The sequence below is a fragment of the Gouania willdenowi genome, chromosome 10 (genome assembly GCF_900634775.1).
Source record: "Gouania willdenowi chromosome 10, fGouWil2.1, whole genome shotgun sequence".
Classification (NCBI taxonomy): domain Eukaryota; kingdom Metazoa; phylum Chordata; class Actinopteri; order Blenniiformes; family Gobiesocidae; genus Gouania; species Gouania willdenowi.
The window spans coordinates 12,984,543-12,993,938 of record NC_041053.1 but is presented as its reverse complement, the minus strand read 5'-3'; positions in this window follow the sequence as shown (position 1 = coordinate 12,993,938).

The window sequence follows — 9,396 nt, the reverse complement described above, 5'->3', positions numbered from 1 at the left end:
TTATGACCGGGGTGGGAGGGGTCGGCCACAATCTTTCCTGCACGCCTCAAAATCCTGGAGGCGTACAGGTCCTGGAGGGAGGGCAGATTGCAGCCGATGACCTTCTCTGCAGAGTGGATGATACGCTGCAGTCTGGCCTTGTCCTTGGCCGTAGCTGCAGCGTACCAGATGGTGATGGAGGAGCAGAGGATGGACTGGATGATGGAGCTGTAGAAGTTCACCATCATCTTTGTTGGCAGACTGAACTTCTTCAGCTGCCGCAGAAAGTACATCCTCTGCTGAGCTTTTTTGATAAGGGAGCTGATGTTCAGCTCCCACTTGAGGTCCTGAGTGATGATGGTCCCCAGGAAGCAGAAGTACTCCACAGAGCTCACTGTAGAGTCTCCCAGGGTGAGGGGGGTGAGGGGGGCTGGGTTCTTCCTGAAGTCTGCTATCATCTCCACTGCCTTTAAAGCATTGAGCTCCAGGTTGTTCTGGCTGCACCAGAACACCAGCCGGTCTGTCTCCCACCTGTAGTCAGACTCGTCTCCATCAGCGATGAGACCGATGATGGTCGTGTCGTCTGCAAACTTCAGGAGTTTGACCGACTGGTGAGAGGAGGTGCAGCTGTTGGTGTACAGGGAGAAGAGCAGAGGAGAAAGAGCACAGCCCTGAGGAGATCCAGTGCTGATGGTCCGGGGAGCAGAGATGGTTTTTCCCAGCTTCACGTGCTGCTTCCTGTCAGACAGGAAGTCTGTGATCCACCTGCAGGTGGAGTCTGGCACGTTCAGCTGGGAAAGCTTGTCCTGAAGGAGAGCTGGGATTATTGTATTAAAAGCAGAGCTGAAGTCCACAAACAGGATCCTGGCGTAGGAGCCTGGGGAGTCCAGGTGCTGGAGGATGAAGTGGAGAGCCAGGTTTACAGCATCGTCTACGGACCTGTTGGATCTATAGGCAAACTGCAGGGGGTCCAGGTGGGGGTCGGTGATGTCCTTGATGTGGGAGAGCATGAGGCGTTCAAAGGACTTCATGACCACAGATGTCAGAGCGATGGGTCTGTAGTCATTAAGTCCTGTGATCCTCAGCTTTTTAGGGACAGGAACGATGGTGGAGGCCTTAAAACAGGCTGGTACGGTGCATGTCTCCAGTGAGGTGTTAAAAATGTCTGTGAACACTGGAGACAGCTGATCAGCACAGTGCTTTAAGGTAGAAGGAGAGACAGAGTCCGGTCCACAAGCCTTACGGGGGTTTTGTCTCCTGAAAAGTCTATTCACATCTCTCTCTTTGATGGAGAAAGGTGTCTCTGTAGGAGGGGGGGAGGAGGGGGGGAAGATAGGGGAGAGAGCCTCTGTAGGCAGCTGGGGTGAAACTGTAGCTTTGATGTGGGGGGTGAAGGTGTTGGAGTGAGGCTGGTCAGAGGTGTGAGGAGGGTTGGAGTCAGGTCTGTCCCATTGTCTGTCAAATCTACAATAGAAGTTATTCAGACTGTTGGCCAGGCAGAGGTCGTTAGCAGCAGCAGGGGCTTTGGGCTTGTAGTTTGTAATTTGCCTGAGCCCTCTCCAGACAGAAGCCGAGTCATTTGCAGAGAACTGATGTTGTAACTTCTCTGAGTACAAACGTTTGGCTTTTCTCACCTCCTTTTCAAACGTGTACTTCGACTCTCTGTACCTGGCTCTGTCTCCACCCCTGAAAGCGACCTCTTTGTCTGCCCTCAGCCCTCTGAGCTTAGCTGTGAACCAGGGTTTGTCATTGTTATAACTCACCCTGGTCTTTGATGGAATGCAGCTGTCCTCACAGAAGCTGATGTAGGACGTCACAGCGTCTGTAAACTCATCCAGAGAACTGTTCGCAGACCTGAAAACATCCCAGTCAGTACAGTCCAAACACTCCTGGAGTTTCTCCACTGCTTCACTGGTCCATTGTTTAGATTCCTTCACCACAGGTTTACAGAGCTTCAGCCTCTGTCTGTATGAAGGAATCAGGTGGACCATCAAATGGTCCGATTGGCCCAGTGCAGCACGGGAAACGGTGTGATAAGCACTGCTTAGTGTGGTGTAACAGTGATCCAGTGTCTTCTCCTCTCTGGTCGGACATTTAATTAGTTTTCTATATTTGGGGAGCTGGTGTGAGAGGTTACCTTTATTAAAGTCACCAAGCACAATGATAAAAGAGTCCGGGTAGGTCCGCTCCATGCACAGGATCTGGTCGGCGAGTGTGCGCTGTGCCTCGCGCACATCAGCTGACGGTGGGATGTACACACCAACCAGGATGAATGAAGCGAACTCACGGGGAGAATAGAAGGGTTTGCTGTTGATAATAAAGGATTCCAGGTGAGGAGAGCAGTGCTGGAGGATCACTGTCACGTCGTTACACCAGTTACTGTTCACATAAAAGCAGATTCCTCCACCTTTCTTCTTCCCGGTGAGCTCCGCGTCTCGGTCCGCTCTGTGAAGTTGGAAGCCGGCCAACTGCAGCGCAGAGTCCGGTACCGCTCCACACAGCCACGTTTCCGTGAAGCACAGAACAGAAGATGAGGAGAAGTCTCTGTTTCTACCCAACAGCAGCTGGAGTTCGTCCACTTTGTTACACAGTGAGCGCACGTTAGAGAGGAATATCCCCGGTAATGGTGTGCGCCGGCCGCGCTGGCGGAGGCGCACAAGCGCACCAGCTCTTTTTCCTCTCCTCCGGCGCTTCACTGCGTGAGCAAAGGTGAGCGCACCTTTGAGTAAAATGTCCAGTAAATCCACAGAGGAAGCGATGAAAGTGGGAAATAAATCTCTCGGGGTTGTTGCCCTGACGTTCAAGAGCTCTTCTCTTGAATAAGAGAAGCCAGTTGCGGATTTTACAACAAAAACAAGACAAAAAAGTGCGGACCAACACACCACAGCAGCCATCCGCGGCGCCATCTTGCTAAAGTAAAAGTAAAGTAAAAGACTCCTGAATCACACTACAATGGAAACAAAAACAATAATTATACAAAAATTGCACAAAAACACAACAGAAACATACAAAAATACACATGACTCCAAAAAACATACGTCACAGAAAAATACACCAAACAAAAAAATATAAAAGTGAGTAAAAAAACAAACAACAAACACATTTATCATGCACTTGTCCCATAGAATTAAACCAGGAAAATTGCACCCACATTTTGCACCCGCAATTATACCCCTTATGCTCCCACATGAATGCATACTTCCGACGGGCACTGTACTAGTTAATATTAAATACGAATATAAATATTCTGAACATGTCATGTACATTCCATAGACTGCAAAAAGACATACTGTGTATTTCAGAATCAGAAATACCTTATGCTCCAGAAATATTTTGAATTAAAAGAAGAAACACTAAAACATAGAAACACAAATACTGTGTGTGCAGTGACGTGCCGTCAGGGTAGGCAAGCCTACCCAAGGGTGAATTGCTATTTTGATTATTTGTTTTAATTGTATTTTTTTTTTTTTAATTATATAATTATAAATTATTTATTTTTCCATTTCCAATAGCCTACAGTTTGAAAGTGTCCGCATTTTGTGCGCTTCATAGCCCAAATTACTAAACAGCGCTATTTCCTGGAACAGCTGCACAGTCCTCTCCCAAAGGCACGTTGCTCTTCTGCCTCCGTTCCCATTGTGTGTTTTTACGTGTTAGCGCATGCGCAGTCAGGTCCCCAAGATGACAACCATTTACGTGCAAAGGCAGTGTAGAGAGCTGCCTTTGCACATAACCGCGCTATGCTAAATGCTATACGTAAGTTCACAGTATATTAGTGAATTGATATCATGTGACCGCTGCTGCTACGTTCTCTAGGGGTGGGCGGGATAACACTACAGTCATGATGACAGCGCTAGAGACGATAAAGAAACTTTGTTTTGAGGATAAACGACAGCTTTTAAAAGATGGAGACCAACACCTGAGCTACCAGACCTTCAGCAAAGGTAAGGTCAGAACATGTTTCATACTTTTCACAGTGAATGGTACAAAAGGAAGGATTGACTTTGTGGATGCTCCTCACTGAGGATGTTCTAAGTTGTTGTCATTTTCTCCGTGTTTCTGTGTTTCCAACACAAACAACAAATGTGCTGTCGTGTCATGAGATATATCTTGTTGGAGAGTATGGAGGCTATATTAAATAACTGTTTGTTTAATGGTGTTTATGTTGTTGATTTTGTCAGATGGCTAAATGCTTGTTCATGTGGATCTTATTGGGTTTGTTCTTTCTTATTATGAATTTTATATTTTGATAAGCGCATTGAGATGTCTTTGTTGGAAATTGCTTTATACCATTAAAATTGATTTGAATTGAATTAACACTTGACAGCAGAAACATATGAAATTGTCATTGGTGGTCTCAATTTGCAATGTGCCTACCCAACCCTAGTGGTCACAGCACGTCACTGTGTGTGTGTGTGTGTGTGTGTGTGTGTGTGTGTGTGTGTGTGTGTGTGTGTGTGTGTGTGTGTGTGTGTACACTGTATGTGTGTTTGATGTGTATGTGTACACTGTATATATGTGAACTTATCAAAGTTTTTTACAAACCTGTGTCGAATATATATTGTGTATTGTAAAAATGTTACATTTAAGTGTGTGTTATATCATTTTGTAGAGCACTGAGTCAACAGTCATTATTAGATGCTTTGTCCAGAGAGGATGCATCTCTGTTCTTATAGTCCAGGATTATGGACCTAATTTGTTTCATTCAACACTCACTACATCTAAGGTTTGACATGTCAGGGTGGTTGACTAGACCCTAGAACACCACCAGGTACTATGTAGTCTCAAAGTGTGGTATCAGTTTTGTGCTCGAAGCCATTTTATATACGAGTGATTGACGTGGATGGTCATTGAAAATGTGGGGTAGGAATAACATAATTCTTCATATCTTTGTCAATAATCAACCAATTTTAATTATTTTGGTACCAATTAGGGAATTTCTTTAAACAAAATTGTTGACCTACTTCTGAAGTAATAAGTAATTCTAGGTCAAAAGGTCACGTGACATGGCAAACATTTTTCTCCTTAAACACAGTAAGGACTGTCAAAAATGAGTATGATGTTGCTAAATGAGTTTGCTCATGAATACTGTATTTTACACTTGAATAACAATTAAGAAAACCCAGTAAATCTAAACTCTTAACTTAAATTTAAAAAATAACATAAATAATTAACCCACAGCAGAGAATAGAAAATTGAATGAAATAATTACAAATTGAAGTCAAGTAATATTGCAATGTTACAGTTCTCAGAATCTCAGAACTTAACAATTTAATACATGCATTGCCTCTTGTATTGTTAAGTATGCTTAAGCAGTTAAGTAGTATTGTGTATACATTTGGCAATACAATTCAATATTTTTGGACTTGGCACTAAATCGAGTTTATAACACAAACTGGCCATCATGTGTATGCTTCTGTCAGCCACTGTCGTCATCATTGTCTGGCTTCTAGCAAAAAACTGATAACACAACTTAAGACTACATGCTACGTTGGGGTTGGGGTCAGGGCCGGCCCAGCCTATACGCAGACTAAGCGGCTGCTTAGGGCCCCCTGGCCACTAGAGGGCCCCCAACCTGGAAACCCCACTTGCATGTTACTGGTACTGCTGTGCATTGCGTGCATCAAAACTGGACTCGCCTACGACTCTTAAACATGTTCATAAATGATTCCTTACCCCTTTGACACCGAAAAAATATCTGTAATATTACGTGAATATCTGTAAAAGTCATATTTTTTCTATTAGCTCTGTCTGCTAGCGTAGCATCTCTTCTTCACTGCTAGAATAGCTGCATCCCAACCGACCACTGGGATACCAGCGCCCTCTGCTGGTCAATACAAATATCTGATGTAAACACAGTACACTGACTAAAATGAAATATCTATTATGAAAATAATTAATAGCTTTCACATTTTTCATGTTGTAGGCTAGTCAATCACTAAAGCTTCAGAGTTGGTTTTACCCCTTGGCTATATTTGCACTTTTTTATTTATGTGAATTTATTTTACTTTCAAATGTGACCAGCTTGTTTTAAGATTCACTAGGATATAACTTAAAGGGGACATATCACGCTGAATTCACTTTTTTAGCCCTTAAATGCATTTTGTTGTATATTTAGAGTGTTTAGAAGTACAGAAAAGTTCAAATTAGTCTCTTCAGGTGCTCCGTTGATATCTTTATATTATGTTTTGCTCATATTTTTCAATCTGTTTTGATTTTTCGATTCTCTATTACGTTTTTTGAACAATAACGTCACAGTATTTGCAGCGGAACTGCCAAATTAGTACATCAACTCCAGGCCCAACACTTATTTCTCACTTTTATTTTGTAGTCCAAGCTCAAGGATGCCGAAGTTACGAGAGGATAAGTCAAAATGTTCGGTTGTTGGATGTAGTAACCCACACGCTTCATTACACCGTCTCCCAGCATCAGAACCTTTTCGAAGTGCCTGGTTGAGTTTTATTTTTCACGGAAATGTACCCACATCTATGGGTAAGGTCATTTTTGTGTGCGCGCAGCACTTCAAGGATCACTGCTTCTGCAACCTCCGCCAGTATAAAGAAGGATTTGCCGAAAGACTTTGTCTGATTGAGGGTTATTTTTTTATTTATTTATTCAGTTTATTTCCGACATGGTTACATTCACTTGTTTTTTTTTTTTTTTCAATTCCTTCTATCTTTGGAGACGATGAACAGAGCACTTCGGTAAGCTGTAAATAACGCTAAAAAGTGTGATGATAAGACGTCCCTGTCATTGTTTTGTTAGCATTAGCAGTTGCACCGTCTACATATGTTAGCGCTGTGTGCTCGTTTTAGATCCTTGATGATATGGCCTACGTGGTTTAATTTAAGTCTAAAGTTTTCATTAGTCATTTCATTTTGGTGTTTTTGTCTCCGAAAAGACTATTAAAATGCATTTTGTGACGTTAGCTTGGCGCTAGCATTAGCTCGGTGCTTGTGTTAGCTCACTTGTTAGGGTTCTGCAGGTTCATCATCTTCATTTTCATCTCGCTCCGCCGGGTCCGACTCTGGCTCGAACATGTAAGGCTGGATGGACAAGTCTTCTGTTGTTGACATTTTGTAAATAACTACAAACTACAAAAATGGCCGAACAGGGTGGAGTTGAACCGAGTGTCACCTCTGCAACCTGGAGAGGGGGCGGGGTATGAAGTGTCTCATTTGCATTTAAAGAGACCGCACCAAAACGAGTTGCTTTTAGAAGCACATCAGAAAAGGGGCCTGTGGAGCTATAATAATGAGGAATTCAGACCCAAGCATTGCAGTTCTGCTTTATATAGACCACAACTGTATGATTTATATTTAAAAAGGAAGGATTTAAAAGCATATGTCTCCTTTAAGTGAAAACAATTCATGTTATTTATTTTAATTGTGTTTTTTTTTTGTTTGTTAAAAGCGTATCTCAAGATTGTGCCTTTTTGTTAGACTCTACGTTTAAGTATACTTCATAAATGGCTTATAATAACACATAATAGTCATAATTTCAAAATTCCTGTCAATTTTTATCCTTTTTTTTTCTCCAAAAAAACGGTGGGCCCCCATTGGGCTTCTCCACCACCACTGGTGTTTGACTTCGTATGCACGAAACAGACATTGTATTTGTTTGTTAATTGACTCGGGTGTGTTTGGTCTGCAGTAAGATTGAAATATTTCAGTTAACTTATTGTTCAATACTTACATTTGGAGTGTTTATCTGTGTTCTCTGTTTGCTTTACTTGAAATTAAAAGCACTTCACTATTTTACTTGACTTTTGACACATAATGATTGCATGTTACAAAAAATAAATGCAGGAATTGCAGAATTTCTTTGTCTTTTCAATTTAAATTGAGGTTTGGAACCATCTAGTGTAAGTTTCAATCAACAGGAATGACAATTAAAATATAGGTGTATAAAAAAATAACCAAAAAAAAGGGCCCCATACTGATTTTGCTTAGGGCCCCTAAATGACCTGGACCGGCCCTGGTGGGGGTGTTCTAAGGAGTCCAGTCAACCACCCTGGCATTAGCTCTTGGACTATTAAAAGTTAATCTTTTTTCTGAACTTGCCCACGTCAATCATTAATGCTGCAATGTGTTCATAAGCATGTGCCAATTGTACAATGGACATATTCTCCAGATTGCTTTGTTTAACTTTGAACTACTGACTTAAGTTTGTCAAACTGGGGTAAGCCATAGGTTCAATCTTATTTTGAGGAAGTACTCCATGTTTGTGTGCGAAGGCTTTGTGTCTTATGATCAGATGATGGTATATTTGTAAGAATAGTACCATTATGACCTTTTGCAGTGAATTTTATGCTTGCCTTGAGATTTTAATGCAAAATATTGAGGAAGGCTTGAATACACGTGACTTAGTTGGACAGAATATGCACACCAATCAATACCATATGCCATGTGTAGGTCAGTTAGATATATGAGGCAACAATGAACATTTCCCACTCAGAGAGGTTTTTATTGGGCTTAATGTGGGTAAAAAAAACTATAGCTTTTGTAGGGTGTTTGGCATCTGCACTGTTTACCATCAGATATGGTCCAAGGACAAAAAGCAGAACATTACAGTTTTTTTGGATTGCTTCCACACTAAAATTAAAAGTAGTACACTATTAGCAAAACCTTACACTCAAGAAGCAAAACATCAGTCCATATTTGCACAACTATAAGCACATTGTCAACACTCGTTTGCTTAATTGTAGACACACCAATCAGGTGTGTAAGCCCTATAAAAAGCAGCAGGTGAGTACATCGGTCTTCAAGCACAATGGAAAGAGTCAGAGAAAGAGCAAGACGAGGAGGACGAGGAGGAGGAGGAGGAGGAGGAGGAGGAGGAGGAGAACGAGAACGAGAACGAGTAATCAACAGAGGAAGAGAAGGAGGCCATGCTGGAGGTTGGGGAAGAGGAAAACAAGAAGGTTCTCAAAGAGGACCGAATCTGACAAATGAGATCAACACTGGTTGACCACGTTGTCAACCACGGCCTGACGCAGAGGGAGGCTGGACTGCGAGTACAGCCAAATCTAAGCCGATATACTGTACAGTGGCAAGTGTGATAAGAACATTTCGACTGAAAAATGGGTATTGTACAAAATATCATCATATCAAAAAAATCTGCACGGTTGCACATATGTAACTCTGTCTAAAATCTGATATACTTGCCAGGCTTAAAACTCACAAAGATAAACACAGATGACAGATGTCGTCAGTGTCAATACAGCTGAACTTAAATGAACCATCTTTAACTGTTTATTTTCACTGAAACATAGTGTTCAAATATTGCAGATAGGTTTTTGTTAAAGGTGCAGCAGATTTGGGGTTTAGATTTTGATGTTTAAAAAAAAACAAAAAAAAAAAAACGGAAGTTGAGTTTTATAAAAATCTTAATTGTTGAATTGCAAAAACATGTTTC